At 36.7% G+C, this 21,114-nt stretch overlaps 3 pseudogenes; all 3 read left to right on the top strand.

Moving 5' to 3' along the window:
• Nucleotides 1-998: 998 nt before the first annotated feature.
• LOC136386308 (actin filament-associated protein 1-like 2) lies at nucleotides 999-6,533 on the top strand (annotated as a pseudogene).
• LOC136385497 (translation machinery-associated protein 7-like) lies at nucleotides 5,066-5,464 on the top strand (annotated as a pseudogene).
• LOC136386307 (actin filament-associated protein 1-like 2 pseudogene) lies at nucleotides 6,532-7,117 on the top strand (annotated as a pseudogene).
• Nucleotides 7,118-21,114: the final 13,997 nt, after the last annotated feature.

Below are 21,114 nucleotides of genomic sequence, written 5' to 3'. Positions count from 1 at the left end.
TCTTCGAATGTGCAGACAACTATGCAAGTTTACAGGGATCCTGGATAAAAAGAAAGAAACAGGACTGACACCACCAACAGGAACAGTAAAACAGTAAACTTTCAGTATATAACACCAAAAAAAGTGTTGATTCATAGATTGTCCAACAAAAATTAAAAATACTTTTAAAATCTGAAAATCTGCTCAGAGAGCTACACAGAACACATGTAAACAAGCAAACACAATCAGGAAAACAATACAAAAACAAACTGAGAAATTCAACAATCAGAAAATATACAAATGAGCCAATTTTTGGAGCTGAATAATACAATGATTGAACTAAATAATTCAATAGAATGTCAACATAAGATTCTACCAAACAGATGAGAGAATCAGTAAACTCAAAGAGAGAATAGACACTGGAAATTATCCAGTCAGAAACAAAAGAAAAGAAAAAAATAAAAAAGAATAAATAAAACCTTCAGAATTTATGGGACATAATTAAAAGAAACAATCTTGCATTATTAGAGTTCCACAAGGACAAGTAAGAGAAAGAACAAAAAGCTTATTTAAGGAAATAATGGCTGAGAATATTCAAAATCTTGTGAGAATTTAAGAAATCTGAGTTCATGAACTTTATAGGTTCCCAAACAAATTAAATCTACACAGACTTTTTCTAACACATATTACAGTAGAACTGTCAAAAATCACAAAGAGATAATTTTGAAAGCCACAAGAGCAAAGAAACTTGTCACTAACCAAAGAAGCCTCTGAAAACTGTTAGAAGATTTCTAAAACAAAAACAAACAAACAAACAAACAAAAAAACACAGTGTAAGTCAGGAGAGAGTAGGATGATATATTCAAAACTGCAAAAGAAAAAAATATAATATATATAACTTCCAAACCAGGCTACTTTACATTGCAAAGTTATTGTTCAGAAATGAAAGTGAGATAAAAACTTTCCAAGACAAACAAAAGCAGAGGTAATTCATTAACATTGGATCTGTATTACAAGAAATGTTGGAAAGAGTTCATCAACCTGAAATGAAAGTATCATGGAAACATGAAAATATAAAAAATACTGGTAAAGGTAATTATAAGGGCAAATTTAAAATACTCTACTACTATAATGTTGTGGTGTGGTAATCACTGTATAGTATAAAGATTGAAAGACAGAAATCTTAAAATAACTATTGCTACAATAATTTGTTAATGGATATATATATATATAATATAAAAACATGTAAATTGTGATATGAAAACAAAAATGTGATGTAAGTAAAATATATGCAACTGAAGTCAAGTTGTTATCAATTTAAAATAGACTGTTATACCTGTTTTATCTAAGATTGTAGTAACTATAAAAAAAACTACAGTAGATAAATAAAATATAAAGAGAATATTACCAAAGCAAATTACTACAGAAAATCAGGGGTCACTGGCTCATCTGGAGCTTCTTGGTTAAGGCACATGTAGGAAAGCAATCAATGAATAACTATGGTGCCACAATGAAGAATTGGTGCTCCTCATCTCTCTCCCTTCCTGTCTATCTGCCCCCATCTGTTTGTCTGTCTATCTCATGCACATGTGCTAAAAAAGTAAATAAATAAAATAAAGCAATTCCAATTAAAATTTCAATGTCATTTTTTAAAAAAATAGAACAAAAAGTCACAAGGTTTTTATGGAACCATAAAAAAGCCCAAATAGCCAAGTCAGTCTTGATATAAAAAAATGAAGCTGAAGGTATCTCACTACCTGTCTTCAAATTACACTACAGAGCCATGATAATCAAAACCACATTATATTGGCATAAAAGTAGATATACAGACCAATAGAACATAACTGAGAACCCAGAAAAAAACCCACATATATATGGACAAATAATCTTTGACAAAGGAGTCAAAAACACACCAATGGCAGCATTGTTCACAATAGCGAAGATCTAGGAACAGCCTAAGTGTCTGTCAGTGGACGAGTGGATTAAAAAGCTATGGTACATATATACAATGGAATACTATGTGGCCATGAAAAAGAAGAAAATCTTACCTTTTTGCGACAACATGGATGGACCTGGAAACTATTATGTTAAGTGAAATAAACCAAGCAGAGAAAGAAAAATATCATATGACCTCACTCATTTGAGGAATCCAATGAACAATGTGAACTGAGGATGGAATTGAGACAGAGGAGAGATCAAAAAGACCAGAGGAAAAGAGGACAGAGGGAAGGGGGATGATAGGATGGGATAAACCTGAAGGGAAGGGAGGAGGGCACTATGGGGAAGAGGGCAAGGGAGATGTTAAGGGGAATATGGGGGAGGGGGGATGCATTCAGGGCAACACTAGAATCTATGTAAACACAATAAATTAAAATCAATTTAAAAAAGAAAAAAAATTTTAAAAAGCAATCCCAATTAAAATTTCAATGTCATTTTTTAAAGAAATAGGACAAAAAGTCACAAGGTTTTTATGGCCCTATAAAAAAGCCCAAATAGCCAAGTCAGTCTTGATATAAAAGAATGAAGCTGAAGGTATCTCACTACCTGTCTTCAAATTAAACTTCAGAGCCACGATAATCGAAACCACATTATATTGGCAGAAAATCAGACATACAGACCAATAGAACAGAACTGAGAACCCAGAAATAAAACCACATATATATGGACAAATAATCTTCAACAAAGGAGTCAAAAACACACAAATGGCGAAAAAAAAGCCTCTTCAATAATGGTGCTGGGTAAATTGGAAAGCCAAATGTAAAAGAATGAAACTTTACTACACTTTTCCCTGCACAAAAATTAATTGAAAATGGACCAGAGACCTAAATATAAGATGTGAAACAATAAATTACATAAAGGAAAACATAGGTACTATACTTATGAACCTTGGCCATAGAGAATAATTTATGAACTTGACCTCAAAGTCAAGGAAAGTAAATGCAAAAATAAATCAAGGGAAGTATATCAAACTAAAAAGCTTCTGCTCAGCAAAAGAAACTAACAACGAAACAAAAAGGCAGCCAACCAAATGGGAGATGATATATGCAAACAACAGCTCTGATAAGGGGTTAATATCTCAAAGCTTAGCAACAAACAAGCAAAAAATACAATTTAAAACAGAAAGAGGCAAGCATGGCCCTAGATGGGCAGAACATTGGTGCTGGATGGGGGTTTCTGGGTGGATTCCAGTCAGGGGGCATGCGGGAGTCTGTCTCCCTATATCCCCTCCTTTCACTTGAAAAATAAGAAAAAATAAATTAAAAAATTTTAAATGGGAGAGGACCCAAACAGACACTTTCCTCAAGATGCAAATCTTCACTAGCTATTAGAAAAATGCAAATCAGAGCTGACATGTGATATCACATGGTTATTATCAACAAGACAGGTAATACCAAGTGTTGGAGAGGCTGTGGAAAAGGAACCTTCATTCACTGCTGGTAAAAATGTAAGCTGGTACATTCATTATGGAAGAAAGTATGGTGATTCTTCAATAAATTAAGAATAGAACTACCATATGACCCAGCAATCCTTTTTTGGAATCTTCCCACAAAACTCAAAAACATTACTACGTAAAGAGACATGCACCCATATGGTCATCACAATATTATTTACAGTGGCTGAGACATGGCAACAACCAAAGTGTCCTTTGATAGAGGATTGGATAAAGATGTATTCATATGCGATGGAATACTACTCGACCATGAGAAATGATGACATATTGCCATTTATGACAACTTGAATGGACCTTGAGAATATTATACTGAGTGAAGTAAGTAAATCAGAAAGAGCTAAGAACTATATGATTCCACGCATAAGTGGGATATAAAACTGAGACTCATGCAAATAGACAAAAGTGAAGTGTTTATTAGGGAGGAGGTTTTGGGGGAGGGGAGTAAAGAGAGATAAGTATGTGGTGTAGGAGGGTGTTGGAATCCATGGGAGTCCGAAAGGCCAGAGTAACAGGCTTTATTGAAAGGAAGCAAGGAACCCTGCCGGGCACTTCTCCTGGGGAGAAGAGCACCGGTTACAGACTAGGGACAAATTTTATAGCATTTTGGGAGATCCTGAGGGGGTACTGAGTCAAAGGTTCTGGTATGTTCCCTTTTATGGTTTTAGGATTTAAGCTTTTTGGAATGCTCCTTCTTGGGCGGTTGATCAGCTTTCTGGAACTTTTCTGCCTCAGGGACGATCATCCAGTAAGCAAGGGTGAGGTCAGGCAGCCAGGTGGGACAACAAAAGGGCTGTTGGAGTTCCATATACCTATCAGAGGGTAATTTGACTTTGGGTGATGGCTACACAACATACTCAACAGTTCAAATGCTATAGAGATGTTTACCTGAAACATGTGTACTCTTATTAATGTCATGTTGTTAAATTTAATTTTCTAAACAAAGAAAAGTCTTTTGATCTCTCATGCTCCAAGATCATTCCAGAATGAAAGTAGCTATCCATCCCTAAGATCGAGTCTCCAGAGGGTTACTGTGAAGAGGCTGAGTCATACGATATGTTCCTCAATTAGGATGGAGAGGTCGTGAGCAGCTCCTATGAGTCCTATGACGAGGAGGAAAGTAACAAGGGCAAGTCAGTCTTCTATTAGTGGCCCTCACCAGAGGTTAGCATCGAGGTGATGCATAAGGCCCATGTCTGTGCCATCCTGTGGCACAAGGACTGGCTGGGCAGTGGGCCTGTGTTAACAAGAACACCAGACTCATGTGTTGCAAATTCTCTAAGGACCAAAGCCCTCAGCTGGATGTAAATTTGCAGGGCACAGTGTTGTACTCAAAAACAATCAAGTGTGGAAGAAAAAACTCAAGCTGATGATAATGTTGATGAATGCCCATGTCCACATGATTAGGCTGGTCTTATAGAGCAAGGACCAGGTCAAGTGCTGTGGTCAATCAGGAGGTGATGACCTGCCTTCAGAAGGAAAGTCTAAGGGAAACCAGTACACCCCAGATGCCCAACATGAACTGTCAGAATACAAATATAACTGAGAAGTGCCTGTCAGCCTCAGACTGTGGAAGCTCCTTATTTGGACACCCAGAGGTCCCATAGACCAAAGATATCAAAAACAAATATTCTGAGCTTCCGGTGACAGGGTCTGGGGAAGGGGCGGCAGGCACCATGTCTGGCCGCGAAGGTGGCAAGAAGAAGCCCCTGAAGTAGCCCAAGAAACAGGCCAAGGAGATGGACGAGGAAGATAAGGCATTCAAGCAGAAACAAAAAGAGGAGCAGAAGAAACTTGAAGAGCTAAAAGCGAAAGCCGCGGGGAAAGGCCCTCTAGCATCGGGTGGAATTAAGAAATCTGGCAAAAAGTGAGCTGTTCCTTGAGCCTGGGGCAATGGTGATGATCCTTAATTCCGTTCCTGTTTTAACATCTGGATTCCCTGTCATAACATCTCTTGCCACGTATAGCTAGAATGAAGTGTTGTCTGGAAGCCTATTGTATATTTAAGAATAAACTTTTGTAAAAAAATGATAATAACCACCATGTAGTGGCTCGCTCATCTCTTTAGTTCTCACTCTGCTATTTCAGCCTTAGCTGTGCGGTCAGAGCAAACCCAGCCAAAATCCTGTCCAAATGTGTTCTTAGTCTGTACTGCCCCAAATTCTGTATACCTGAATTAAACCAACTCATTTGGAAAAAAAAAAAAAAAAACACAAATATTCTGCTGGCCTCAAACTGAGCAACTTAATGAACCTGGGCAGGAAGAACTCTGTTTTGCTGTAGTCTACAGAGATGCCCCTTGAGACATTTAGTTACCTGGAATATGTTGGCAAACAGCCAGAGGAAGTCACATTTGTGCTCTGTCAGGGACAGTCACCTGCACTTCTACCAGGACCAGAATTGAAGCAAGGTTGCTGAGTAGTCCCTGATCCTAATGCGCTGTGAGATAGTTCCAAATCTGAGTCCAGACCACCTCTACTCTTTCCACATCCTTCACAATGGCAAGAAGCTGGCCAAGACTGAGACTGTCTTTAGAAAAAATGTACCACTTTTTAGGCCCTCTGCAATTCAGCTTCTGCTCCAAGACAGACCCAGAATACTTTATTCACCTACATCTATGTGGACACAATTAGAATTTCCTATATTGTGAGTGTGGCCAATAACTCTGTTACTGAAACAGAAAACATTTTCAGAGTCAAACACTTATACCAACAGCTTGTACATCAAAGATAACTAAGATCTGCTTTATGACAACATGGAAGTATCACAGCTGACAGTCTCTGTGGACTTTAGGAAGCCACCCTTGCCATAGAAACTCCAAAAGAGGCTTATCCCAACCACATGTACCTGGACCTCATACCCATTAAATCCTTCCTGCACAGCCTAGGAGGCACCCAGGCCCAGGCCCACTCCCCCACATAGCCCTGCCTGGACCTTACAATCAAGGCCTTCCCTGCAGACCATGTCCCCACCCCAGATGACTGCAGGGACTCCTGATTTGCAACACATGCAGCAGGAGAATCACTACAGTGAAAATCCAGAAGAACAGCAGAAAATCTCCTTCCCACTAAATCTCCCTGATGCTGTGACTGTCATCCAAGCTTAGGCAGCACACTTGTAAAGATAAATTGAGGGTGACCTCTGAAGAAATCAAACTTGGCAAGAACAGGTCAGAATCCAAGGTGTAGCAATACACAGAAGAGGAGAGGCTCAAGAAGAAAAAGAAATGCAGGGGCATCTGGCTCAGAAAGAGAAATAAGAGCTAAAAGAGACCATGTTAAAATGTACAGACAATGGAATCCAGCCTGGAGTACAAACTGAAGGAAATTGGGGAGAGGTGCAGGATGCAGGAGAGCAGGCATGTGGACCTCAAGCCCAATATCATGGAGGTGAGGACAATCTGAAGAAGGTTGAAGCTGGGCCCATCACACTAGGCACCACTGTGGAGAACCCCACCTGGAGAACCCCAAAGCTGTCACCTACACCCCTTCCCAGGACTGTACCCCAGTCATCTCTTCAACAGTGGTGAAGAACAGACTTTTTTTCATCATGGTCACAGGCAAAGCCACTGTTCTCAGAAAGCCGAGGAATGAGAGAAGGAAAGAAGAATTTAGAAAGCAAGCTTCATCTAAAGACTCTCCTGTCAATATGACCCTTGGTGACAATCCTGCTGCATTGAAGTATTCCTAAAAGCAGCAACTCTGTAAAACTATGAGTCTGTTTAGAAGGAAAAGCAAGGATTGGGGTACTGCGAATGGAGAACTTTGACTAAGAGGAAGCTCTGTCTCTTTTCAGAGCCAAACAGAAATAGAACAAAAGAAGAGTTGTAATTTTAAACAGCATTGATACCACCTATAAAATACCATCTATGACAATTGCTTAAATTTATTGGGTACAAGTTCAAGTATGGAACTCAATAAAACATCAGCTGCACACTACATTGTGTGCCCATGACTCCAAGAAAAGTCTCTTTTGCCCCCACTTTTCTCCCTTTTCCCACTTTCACCTACCCTACCCCCCTTCTCCCCTTTCTCTCTGGTTATCACCACACTGTTGTCTGTGTCAAAAGTTGCACGTGTGTGTGTGTGTGTTTGCTTAATTCATTCACCTTCTATCATCCAGTCCCCTAATCCTCTTTCTTCTGACAGCTGTCAGTCCGTTCCATGTATCCATATCTTTGTCCTTATTTTGTTCATCAGTTTAATTTGTTAATTAGATTTTACATATAAGTGAGGTGGTAACAGAGGAGAAAATATTTGGGCCAAGCTGAGGCACTTTTAAAATTAAGGACTTTTAAAAATGATTCATTTTTGGGTTCTCCGTTTTGTTCCATTGATCTATGTGCCTGTTCTTATGCCAGTACCAGGCTGTTTTGAGTACAATGGCCTTGTAGTATAGCTTGATATCCGGAAGTGTGAAACCTCCCCCTTTATTCTTCTTTTTTAAGATTGCTGAGGCTATTCGTGTTCTCTTTTGGTTCCATATAAAATTTTGGAATATGTGATCTATATCTTTAAAGTATGTCATTGGTATTTTAATTGGTATTACATTGAATTTATAAATTGCTTTGGGTAATATAGACATTTTAATTATGTTTATTCTTCCTAACCATAAGCACGGTATATGTTTCCACTTGTTTGTATCTTCCTTGATTTCTTTTATCAATGTTTTATAATTTTCCGAGTACAAGTCTTTAGTCTCCTTGGTTAAATGTACTCCTAGGTACTTTATTTTTTTGGTTGTAATAGTGAAGGGGATTGTTTCCTTAATTTCTCTTTCTGACTGTTCATTGCTTGTGTATAAAAATTCCTCTGATTTCTGAGTATTAATTTTATATCCTGCCACCTTGCTGAATTCATTTATCAGGTCCAGTAGTTTTCTGACTGAGACTTTGGGGTTTTCTATATACAATATCATATCATCTGCAAATAATGATAGCTTTACTTCTTCTTTTCCAACTTGAATGCTTTTTATTTCTTCTTCTTGTCTGATTGCTGTGGCTAAGACTTCTAGGACTATGTTGAATAAGAGTAGTGAAAGGGGGCATCCCTGCCTTGTTCCTGATCTTAAGGGGATTGCTTTTAATTTTTGCCCATTTAGTATGATGTTGGCTGTGGGTTTGTCATAGATAGCCTTTATCATGTTGAGGTATGTTCCCTGTATTCCCACTTTGTTGAGAGTTTTGACCATGAATGGGTGCTGGATTTTATCAAATGCGTTTTCTGCATGTATTGAAATTATCATGTGGTTTTTCTCCTTCCTTTTTTTTTATGTGATGAATAACATTGATAGATTTGTGAATATTGTACCAGCCTTGCCTCCCCAGAATAAATCCCACTTGATTATGGTGTATGATTTTTTCCATATATTGTTGGATCCGGTTTGCTAATATTTTGTTGAGGATTTTAGCATCTATATTCATCAGGAATTTTGGCCTATAATTTTCTTTCTTTGTGTTGTCTTTGCCTGGTTTTGGAATCAGAATTATGCTTATCTCATAAAAGAAGCTTGGCAGTCTTCCTTCCTCTTGAATTTTTTGAAATAGCTTGAGAAGGATAGGAGTTAGTTCTTCTTTGAATATTTTGTAGAATTCACTTTGAAGCAATCTGGCCCAGGACTTTTCTTTATTGGGAGTTTTTTGATAACTGTTTTGATCTCATTTGGTGTAATCCGTCTGTTTCGGTTTTCTGAAATAAACCTACAGCTCTATGGATAACTGATATTTGACAAAGGAGGTAAGGGCATACAATGGAGTAAAGACAGCCTCTTCAACAAATGGTGTTGGGAAAATTGGACAGCAACCTGCAAAAAAATGAAACTAGACCACCAACTTACACCATTCACAAAAATAAACTCAAAATGGATAAAAGACTTAAATGTAAGGCATGAAACCATAAGCATCTTAGAAGAAAACATAGATATTAAGCTCTCCGACAGCAATATATTTGTTGATTCATCTCCACGGGCAAAGGAAATAAAAGACAGGATAAACAAATGGAACTATATCAAACTAAAAAGCTTTTGCACAGCCAAAGACAATAAGAACAGAATAAAAAGACAAACTACACAATGGGAGAACATATTTGACAGTACATCTGATAAGGGGTTAATAATCAAAATTTATAAAGAACTTGTAATTCTCAACACCAGAAAGACAAACAATCCAATCAAAAAATGGGCAAAAGAAATGAATAGACACTTCTCCAAAGAGGGCATACAGATGGCCAGTAGGCATATGAAAAAACGCTCAACATCACTAATCATTAGAGAAATGCAAATTAAAACCACAATGAGATATCACCTCACACCAGTCAGAATGGCGCTCATCAACAAAACAACACAGAATAAGTGCTGGCAAGGATGTGGGGAAAAGGGAACCCTCCTACACTGCTGGTGGGAATGCAGACTGGTGCAGCCTCTGTGGAAAACAGTATGGAGATTCCTCAAAAAATTAAAAATCGAACATCCTTTTGACCCAGCCATCCCACTTATAGGAATATACCCCAAGAACACCATAGAACGGTTCCAGAAGAAGAAATGCATCCCCATGTTTATAGCAGCATTGTTCACAATAGCGAAGATCTGGAAACAGCCCAAGTGTCCGTCAGAGGACGAGTGGATTAAAAAGCTTTGGTACATATATACTATGGAATACTACTCAGCCATAAGAAATGATGACATCGGATCATTTACAATAACATGGGTGGACCTTGATAACATTATACAGAGTGAAATAAGTAAATCAGAAAAAAACTAAGAACTATATGAACCCATACATAGATGGGACATAAAAATGAGACTCAGAGACATGGACAAGAATGTGATGGTAACAAGGGGTGGGGTAGAGGGGTGGGGAGGGGGCGAGGAAGTAGAGGGAGAGGGTAGGGGGAGGCGAGGGGCACAAAGAAAACCAGATAAAAGGTGACAGAAGAGAATTTGACTTTGGGTGAGGGGTATGCAGCATAATCAAAGGTCAAAATAATCTGGAGATGTTTTCTCGAACATATGTACCCTGATTTATCAATGTCACTGCATTAAAATTAATAAAAATAAGATAAAAAATAAAGTAAAATAAAAATGATTCATTTTTTCTGTCAATTTCATTGATTTATCTGCGTGTGTGTGTGTGTGTGTGTGTGTGTGTGTGTGTGTGTGTATTTTTCAGAAGTGAGAAGTGAGACACACTCCTGCATGTGCCCCACTGGAATGCCCACTAGGGGATGATGCTCTGCCCACCTGGGGTGTTGCTTTGTTGCAACAGGAGCCATTCTAGCATAGGCTAAGCCATTCTAGCTAAGGCCATGTAGCTATTCTCAGCGCCTAAGCCAACTTTGCTCCAATGGAGCCTTGGCTGTGGGAGAGAAAGAAAGCGATAGAGAAAAAGGAGAGGGGAAAGGGTTGAGAAGCAGATGGGCACTTCTCCTGTGTGCCCTGGCCTGGAATCAAACCTGGGACTTCCACACGCTGGACCAATGCTCTACTACTGAGCCAGCCAGCCAGGGCCTCTATTTATCTTTAGTATTACTTTTCTTCTGCTTCTTTTGGGTTTAATTTTTCTAGGTTTTGGAAAAAAAGAACTTCAATCATTGATTGTTCTAATGTAAGTTTTTAGTGCTATAACTTTCCCCTCAAATCTGAGTATTTTATTTTCCTTGAGACATCCATATTGACCCATATAAGTGTGTTGTTTAATTTCCAAATGTTTGGAGATTTTTCTGTTGTTTTTGTATTGTTATATTTTATCTTTATTTAATTGTAGTCACAGATTATTCTTTGTACAAATTCAAGTATTTTAAATTTCTTCATGGCCTAGAATATAGCTTGTTTTGTTTGGGGGAAAAAAATGTGCTCTGCTGTTAATGAGTGGAGTGTTCTATGTATGTCAACTAAATCCTGTTGGTTTATTCTGTTGTTCAGTTCTATAGTCATTCTAATTTTCTGTCTAGGGGCTCTTTCAATCATTCTGAGTGGAGTACTTCAACATATGTTACAGTTACTGGTTTGTCTATTTTTTTTTCCACCTTTTTTCAGTTTTAGCTTCACATATTTCAAGGCTCTATTGTTTTGTATATACATATTTAGGGTCATTTTGTCCTTCTGATTAATTGATTATTTTATGATGTAATGTACTCCTTTGTTACTAATAATTTTCTATGCTGTAAAATCTACTTTATCTGATATTAATATAGCAATTCTTGCTTTAAAAAACACACACACAATAATGTTTACATAGCTATCTTTTTCGATCCTCTTACCATACATAGCATATAGATGGATCAGGTTTTTTAATCTACTATGCCAATATCTGTACTTTAATTGATGCATTTAGAGCATTTCCACTTAAGTAATTATTTATATGTTAGGTTTTAAGTTTACTATTTTCTTATGTTTTCTGTTTGTTTCCTTTGAATTTTGTTCTTCTGTTTTATTTTTATTGTCTTCCCCTGAGTATTTTTAATATTTCTTTTTGATTTAGATATAGTTTTTAGTATGTCATTTTAAGTAGCTTTACTACTGTTTTGTGTTTTTTTCTAGTTATTAATATAATATATATACATACATACATACATACATACATACATAATTTATCAGGTCTACTGCTAGCAACATTTTACCACTTCAAATGAAAATTGGAAGCCTTACTTGCATTTAGTTTCTTTTACCCTTCCCACTTTTTAAATATAATAGTCTTAAATATTTCTACATAGTTTTATTTTTTAATTTATTTTTTCTTTTTAATGAATTTATTGGGGTGACACTGGTTAACAAAATTATACAGGTTTCAGGTGTGCAATTCTACAACACATCATCTGTACACTGTATTCTGGTTTCATCACCCCAACTCGAGTCTCTTTCATCACCATTTATCCCCCCTTTACCCCTTCTCTACATCCCTCCACTCCACCCAGCAATCATCACATTGTTGTCTATGTCCATGAGATTTTAGCACCATATCAGATGGTGTTATAATTTTTGCTTCAACCATTAAGTGTGATTAAATAAACTCATTCTCACTATTTTTTACTTATTTTGTTGATCATCTTTCTTTTATGAAGGCATGAACCTTCTGTTACCCTTACTTTCTGTCTGGGTAAGTGTGCTATTGACAAATTCTATTATTTTTCTTCATCTGAGAATATTTTATTCCTCCTTTATTCCTTTTATTTTAAGATTTTATTTATTGACTTTAGAGAGAGAGAAATGGGGGAGGAATGGGACGCATCAACTAATAGTAGTTGTTTCTGTATGTGCCTTGACTGGGCAAGACTAGGGTTTTGAAATGGTGTCCTCAGCATTTCAAGTTGATGCTTTATCCACTGTGCTATCACAGGTCAAGCTAAATCATTACATTTATATTTTTTGTTAAAAATGAGGAGTTTGAAGCCATTATTTTTAGAATACGTTTTCAGTTATTCTCTCTCTCTCTATTTCTCTCTCTCTTCCCCTTTCCTTCTGGGATCCTGATGATATGAATGGAATCCCATTGGAGGAGGACTCTAAAGTTTCCTGCTCAGCTCACTGACACAAAGGTAAAAAAGAAGTGAAGTACTATTAGCTATACCTCACACAATCTCCTTCATTGATTCCAGATTTCCAGATGAGAATCAGGGCTCAGCTCTCCACCTGACCCTGTTGTAAATGGTGGTGGGGTTGAGAGTACAAGTTATGAATAGCCCTGCATGACACTACCTAGTTCAATCTTCTAGCTACTGAGTGGGTGTCAAAGTTCACCTCCCCACTGGACCTACTTACACCAGGGATGGGGAGAAAGTGAAATGTTGACTAGCCCTGACTTAGACAACCCTGCTCAATCTCATTAATGCACAGTGAAGGTGGAGGATCAGTTTACCACTGAACCAAGTTGACACTGCCCTGTCTGAGGAAACAAAAGCACCTCTTGATTCCACTGGTGGCAATCTAAGATCAGATCTCTGCTTATACCTGAAAACCCTAGCCATGAAATGTAAATGAAGCGCTGGATAGGGCACAGAAGACTAGCTCTCTGCTTAGTCTGCCATAACCACTTGGCTAGGTAATCAGAGTGCTGACTGGTTCTGCAAGGAGATATAATATCAGATTCTTAATTGTCTCTGCAAAACCACCTAACGATATATAGAAATGCCATATGGTTCCATGGATAAGGGAGGGAAATCAGCTCACAACTTGATGTTAAATCCACTGGGAAAAGTATGTCTGGCGGGGGGGGGGGTCAGTGCCACTGGTGTTTGGATGAAGTAGAGTGGCTATTGTCAAAAAGCTTTTCTGTTTGATTTAGGCCACACTTTTCTCAAGGATTTGGCTAGATTAAAAATGACTTTCTTAGAGTTTTCTGTTGTATTTTTTTTCATCAACTGGAATTGGTGATTCCAGGTTGGAAGCTACCACAGTGCCTTATCCAGTATGTGTGGTAGGCAGTAGGAAATCCCAGGAAAATTGCCACAATGTTATTCTTCAAGTCCTGAAGTCTCTAGACAATCTACCTTCTTTCTTTTCACTTTTTAGAGACTTCCAATGTCTGTTTGTTGTGTTGCTTCCAGAGGTTTTTAAGAGTATAGGTTGTAAGATAGGGTTGTTCACTCTCTCCACTCTTATTTAATGTGGTACTAGAGGTTCTAGCCAGAGCAATCAGACAAGACAAAGAAATAAAAGGCATCCATATCGGAAAAGAAGAAGTAAAGGTATCACTTTTTGCAGATGATATGATACTATACATCGAAAACCCCAAAGAATCCACAAAAAGACTACTAGAAACAATAAGCCAATACAGTAAGGTCGCAGGATACAAAATTAACATACAGAAGTCAATAGCCTTTCTATATGCCAACAATGAAACAACTGAGAAGGAACTCAAAAGAATAATCCCCTTCACAATTGCAACAAAAAAATAAAATACTTAGGAATAAACATAACAAAGAATATAAAGGACTTATATAATGAAAACTATAAACCATTGTTAAGGGAAATCGAAAAAGATATAATGAGATGGAAGAATATACCTTGTTCTTGGCTAGGAAGAATAAATATAATCAAGATGGCTATATTACCCAAAGCAATATACAAATTTAATGCAATTCCCATCAAACTTCCAATGACATTTTTTAAAGAAATAGAGCAAAAAATCATCAGATTTATATGGAACTATAAAAAACCCCGAATAGCCAAAGCAATCCTAAAGAAAAAGAATGAAGCTGGGGGCATTTCAATACCTGACTTCAAACTCTATTATAGGGCCACGACAGTCAAAACAGCATGGTATTGGCAGAAAAATAGACACTCAGACCAATGGAACAGAATAGAAAGTCCAGAAATAAAACCACATATATATAGTCAAATAATTTTTGATAAAGGGGCCAACAACACACAATGGAGAAAAGAAAGCCTCTTCAATAAATGGTGCTGGGAAAACTGGAAAGCCACATGCAAAAGAATGAAACTGGACTACAGTCTCTCCCCCTGTACAAAAATTAACTCAAAATGGATCAAAGATCTAAACATAAGACCTGAAACAATTAAGTACATAGAAGAAGATATAGGTACTCAACTCAGGGACCTGGGTTTTAAAGAGCATTTTATGAATTTGACTCCAATGGCAAGAGAAGTGAAGGCAAAAATTAATGAATGGGACTACATCAGACTAAGAAGTTTTTGCTCAGCAAGAGAAACTGATAACAAAATAAACAGAAAGCCAACTAAATGGGAAATGATTTTTTCAAACAACAGCTCAGATAAGGGCCTAATATCCAAAATATACAAAGAACTCATAAAACTCAACAACAAACAAACAAACAATCCAATAAAAAAATGGGAAGAGGATATGAATAGACACTTCTCCCAGGAAGAAATACAAATGGCCAACAGATATATGAAAAGATGCTCATCTTCTTTAGCTATTAGAGAAATGCAAATCAAAACGGCAATGAGATACCACCTCACACCTGTTCGATTAGCTGTTATTAGCAAGTCAGGTAATAGCAAATGTTGGAGAGGCTGTGGAGAAAAAGGAACCCTCATACACTGTTGGTGGGAATGTAAAGTAGTACAACCATTATGGAAGAAAGTATGGTGGTTCCTCAAAAAACTGAAAATAGAACTACCTTATGACCCAGCAATCCCTCTACTGGGTATATATCCCAAAAAATCAGAAACATTGATACGTAAAGACACATGCAGCCCCATGTTTATTGCAGCATTGTTCACAGTGGCCAGGACATGGAAACAACCAAAAAGTCCATCAGTAGATGACTGGATAAAGAAGATGTGGCACATATACACTATGGAATACTACTCAGCCATAAGAAATGATGACATCGGAACATTTACAGCAAAATGGTGGGATCTTGATAACATGATACGAAGCGAAATAAGTAAATCAGAAAAAAACAGGAACTGTATTATTCCATAGGTAGGTGGGACATAATAGTGAAACTAAGAGACATTTATAAGAGTGTGGTGGTTACGGGGGGGAGGGGGGAATGGGAGAGGGAGAGGGGGTGGGGAGGGGCACAAAGAAAACAAGATAGAAGGTGACAGAGGACAATCTGACTTTGGGTGGTGGGTATGCAACATAATTGAACGACAAGATAACCTGGACTTGTTATCTTTGAATATATGTATCCTGATTTATTGATGTCACCCCATTAAAAAAATAAAATTATTAAAAAAAAAAAAAAAAAAAAAGAGTATAGGTTGTAAGAGGGAAGACTTGTGAAGGATGTGGCCAGAATGGAGACAGAACTAAAACAATGCCATCTGTGTTTCATCAATGTAGCCAAGAGATTCTGATGCACATTAAAGTTTGAGAAAATGTGATTTCTAGAAAGATAAAATACCTCAGAAAAGGCAGAAGCATTGAATAGTTGATAAGTATTGAGGGGTAAACTTGATGAGAATACAGGTTATAGAGTAAGGAGTAGGAGCAGGTACACCTCACTACAAAGAATATGAAAACACATGTACAGAGAGATTAGGTTAGTTCCAACGTTAACAAAATGAAGCTCACTTGAAGTGTTTTTTTAAGCAAGTATCTGACATATTGGCTGAGAGTGTTGTGGTTATACGATAATGCCAAACATCCTCTGTTCAAATCCCAACTCTTCTCATTTCTAGCTATAAGAACTTTGGGCAATTTACTTACCTCATATGCGCTTTTGTTTCCGAAACTATAAAATAAGAATAATAAAGGGACCTATTTTAAAATGTTGTAAGGATTATATGAGGCAGTATATAAAATATCTATCCAAGTGATAGGTTCATGCTGTGTGCTCAATGCATGGTAGTTGTTAAATTTTCAGTATAATTTCATAAAAATGGTTCATTTAGCTAGAATTCATATTATTTAGCAATCAGTTCTGGTGAACCTCTCTTTCAGGGGCAGGCTGTAAAAGTTGTGAAAGAGCTGTTGTGTTTGCTAAGGTGACCTTTGTATGTAATGTTTAACCAGCAGGTAGAACATTGTTCTGAGAGACGATCTTTCACATTTCTTTCCAGACCTGACAAAGTCTAGTTTTTTATGTGTTATTTTCCTTTGCTTTTGGTTTTGTTTTGAGCAGAACTGACATGTGGGGGGGCTGTATTGGGACAGCAAATGTAGTATGCATAATGGAAAAAACAATATGGAAACATATTGTTTTTTCTCATGGAAAACTAGATAAGAAAAGAAAATCAGGAGACAACCTATACATTAGCAGAGAGAGAATTAACATTATTATTTGATATATTAGGTAATTTAATCTTCACAACAGCTCCATGAGGTAGATATTATCATTGGCCCCAATTTGTAGGTGAAGGTTAAAGGCTTTATACAACTTTCCCAGAGTTTCAAAGGTAATAAATGATCTGACCAACTAGGACTTGAACTCAGGAGTTTGACTCTAAAACCCATATTCTTCCTTTGTACAATAGCCTGCTAATCACAGGGAAACTTTCTCACAGCCTTTCTTCTTATGTCTTTCTTTTTTTCTATCTTCTGCAATTTCATCCTTAAAGTGAGCTGAGAGAGGAGAGAATAGATTTAAAACTTAAGATTTAGAAAATCACTAAAAAGCATAAAATCCTACAAAAACAAAAAACAAAACATTTGCAGGAACTCCAAAACTACATCAAGGTTAATAGAATATGAGGTTGGAAAAGAGGAAAATATACATTATCAGTACCAATTATCAGAGACTTGGGGATGGGATCCATCCACAATCTAATTTATTCCTGCACTCAATTGATATTTATTGACCTACTATGTTTTTAGTTCTTTTCTAGGCACTAGTCATCTAGTGGAGAACACAACAGAAATGGTCCACCAGGGTGGAACTTCCATTCCAGTGGGGAAAAAATACAAACAAAAAACAGCACATATTGTTAATTACTAACAAAAAATTATAAAGTAGTATAAGAGAATAGAGAGTGATAGTTCAGTTAGGGTGGTCAGAAGAAACTTCTCTGAGACATAATCTTTAAGTAAAATTTATAGATTGACAACCAAAAGCAGTAGATTCTTAGAGCTTATTTATTTGAGGCATTTAATCTAAGAAAAATGTGGTGAGGATAAATTTAAGAGTGCAGATGAGAAAGTGTGAGAGATATTTGAATGAGATACTAACTTAAGAAACATCAAACCTGTAATAATTTTTATGAGTTTATTTGAGCCAAACTGACAATTGCCGGGAAGCAAAATCTCAAGAGATTAAGATAAACACTTTGAAAAGTGACAATTTTACCATTTATTTTATACATCAGAATCAAAAGAAAAGATGTCAGAGGGTTACATGAAATCCATTGGTGATAGATTAGGGAGGCTGGTGAAAGCCAAGTGGGGAAATCTCTGGGATCTAGTAAAAAGTAAAAGGAATAGACACATACTTCTTTTACATAGGCAGGTATAAATAGTTAACAATTAGCATGATAATAATGTAAATTAGGGGATTTGTGGTCTCTGCTTTAGTGTTGTGGTTTGTGCCCTGAGGGGTTTGGAAAAGAAGATTACTCTTAACATTTCAAAGGCACACTACTCTTACATTTTAAAGGCATATTATCAGGTATGTTACTGTAGATGCAAAAGACAACAGACAGGCTCAGTTAAAGTAAACATTGACTTTTGTTAAGGAAAAATGCCACCCTAGGACACGACTACCCACCAGGAACTGCTTTCAGTTAGAAAGTTTTAATTTCAAACCATCCTATGTGGTTACTTTAGATCTCTGAATTTTTAAGGCAGCCATATAGGCCTCCCCTCAGCTTGTGGCCACTTTTTTGTCCACAGAGACATGGATCTTTCAACAATTTCATTCAAATAGGTTAAAGTCAAACAGGGCCAAACCCAGTTCAGTCCTGTAATACATAGGAAGGGTGACAACAAATGGTAGTAGGCCATGTTCTGTTTACTGTGGTTTTGAAACATTTCTCTCCTGGATGCCAGTGCTTTGGAGGGAACTGGGAGAGGTGTACTTGGGAGACAATTTTGTTACTACTAGTGATATTGTTGGTGAGAGGGGAGGCATTGTCACTGATGATATTGCTAAAGTTCTTGGGTATCTCGCATCAAGAAAAATGCAACCTATACCCTTGCCTAAACCTTACTGTTACAGAAGCCAACAACTCTTAATATTTAGTCCAGCAGTTTTAAGGATTGTTAGTCAGACAAACCAAAATAACAAAAGATGGCTGAGAATAATTGAGCTTCCTTAAAATTTTAAAGTCATGGACAGAGGACTGAATAAAAATCAGTTTTCTGAGAGCTATAATTACACTAGTATATTCTTTAGAAGAATGAGGTATTAAGGAGTAGGAATCATTGAGAGATGTAGGGAGAAGGAGAATATTAACAAATAAAAGAAGGCTGGCTACACAATTTGATGGTGAAAGCCTACACTTGAGTTCTGTGCCTCTTTCAGTACAATATGCCAGCATGTCTCCAATATTCCTCCACAGCAGGGAAAGTGGCCTTCCAGGATTTTTGGTGACCATAGACATGGCTTAGGTGGGGTGTTATTGTGTTAAGCTTGCAAATGTTCATGTAATTTCCAGGAAACTCATTATAAGAAAATGATCCTACCTCATTTCAAGCCCCTGCTGTCATGATACAAAGTTAATTACTTTCTTTTTCTCATATCCAATTACACTCACATACAAGCACAGTTTAATAAACATGGTAGAGTCAATTCCTAAAACAGTTAATCTTTAATAAATCTGTGGTCTATATTCTATGGACCTATATTCATAGACCTATATGTCTATGGTTATAATGTAGCATAGATAGAAGTCTCTGGTAACATATGTATTAAATGATATAATGACAATGATCCAGGTGGAATGGCTTTGCTGAAAGCCTGTATGGGATTCTTTACTAATTAAATTTGCATAAGCTGGCCCTGATTGTGAGTCAACAAACGACTCAAAATAGCAATTCCTCTTTAGTTTATAGGTCTCTCAGCTTTCTGCAGATTCCTATATCCAAATTCAGATATAGAATTGTTAAAATAATCTTGTCACCTGACAGGAGATTAATTTAAAGTCAATAATGATTTAATCTCTGACCTTCCTGGCAAACCACAATGCTAGTTTCTTTTACTTTATATTTTGATCATTAAATTCTTTTTTAAAAAATATTTATTTTATTGATTTTAGAGAGAGAGAAAGGGAGAATAAGACGGGAACATCAAACTATTTTTGTACATGACCTGACGGGGGATCAAACTGGCAACCTCTGAATTAAGCTATCCAGTCAAGGCTTGATCATTAAATTCTAATTGGGAATATTAAATATGCATGTGAAAAGGTAAATAGTCACAAAACAGAGAAAACAACTGCTAAGTCTCTGTATGACTTTCAACAAGTTTTACAATTTCTCTAGCTAAGCTAGGAAAGTAATACCTATTGGACCTGTGATTTGTAAACAGCAAGATTATGTGTTGTCAGAGGCTAAATTCATTGGTATAGTAATTTATTTATTTACTTAATTAATTAATGTTCATAGAGCACCTACTACATGCTGGCTACTTTGCAAGGTTCTATAAGCAAAGTTGTAAATTGGGTAACACCAGGCTTTAAGAAATTTACAGTCTAAAAGAAAGAGAGGGCTAAATGAAAAAATAAGGTCAATAATGAGTTATGATACCATTATGGAAATATATATGTAGCAATAATAAAAATTATGGCTACTATTTTTTAAGTATTTACTACATAAGAAGTATAGTACAAATGCTAGATGCTAAGGGTAGTAATGCCAATAGCTAAAACATTATATGTGCTATTTAATCTTTACTTCTGAAATAAGTGCTATAATTATTTTTATTTATAGTTGGAGAAACTGAATCACAGAAAGGTTAAACAATTTGCTTTAGGTTGACAAGCAAGAAATAGTGCAGAAATAATTTTAACCTAAAGATTTGGGCTCTAAGGTCTGTGAATTAACCTAAGAAAGTCCTGGCATTTAACTACTAAAATTGCTCAGATAATGTTTTTAAAGACACTATAATTGTGGTAACCTCTAACAGTAGTGATAGAAAATATATATGGATACTTTGAAGTTTGCCCGGGGTGAAGCAAAGAAGAAAGGGTGATCATTTTCTTGTACAATAGAATCTTGAGGAAACAACAAAACATAAAAGGATCTTCTCTGAGTCTCCAAATTACTACTCTGAAAAATTATGGAGGTGTGGGGAATAGATATTTTCAATTCTATTCCAGATTTAAAA

The sequence above is a fragment of the Saccopteryx leptura genome, chromosome X (assembly GCF_036850995.1).
Source record: "Saccopteryx leptura isolate mSacLep1 chromosome X, mSacLep1_pri_phased_curated, whole genome shotgun sequence".
Lineage (NCBI taxonomy): Eukaryota > Metazoa > Chordata > Mammalia > Chiroptera > Emballonuridae > Saccopteryx > Saccopteryx leptura.
Note: the sequence above shows the minus strand (reverse complement) of the source record. Positions and strands in the feature narration are given on the sequence as shown.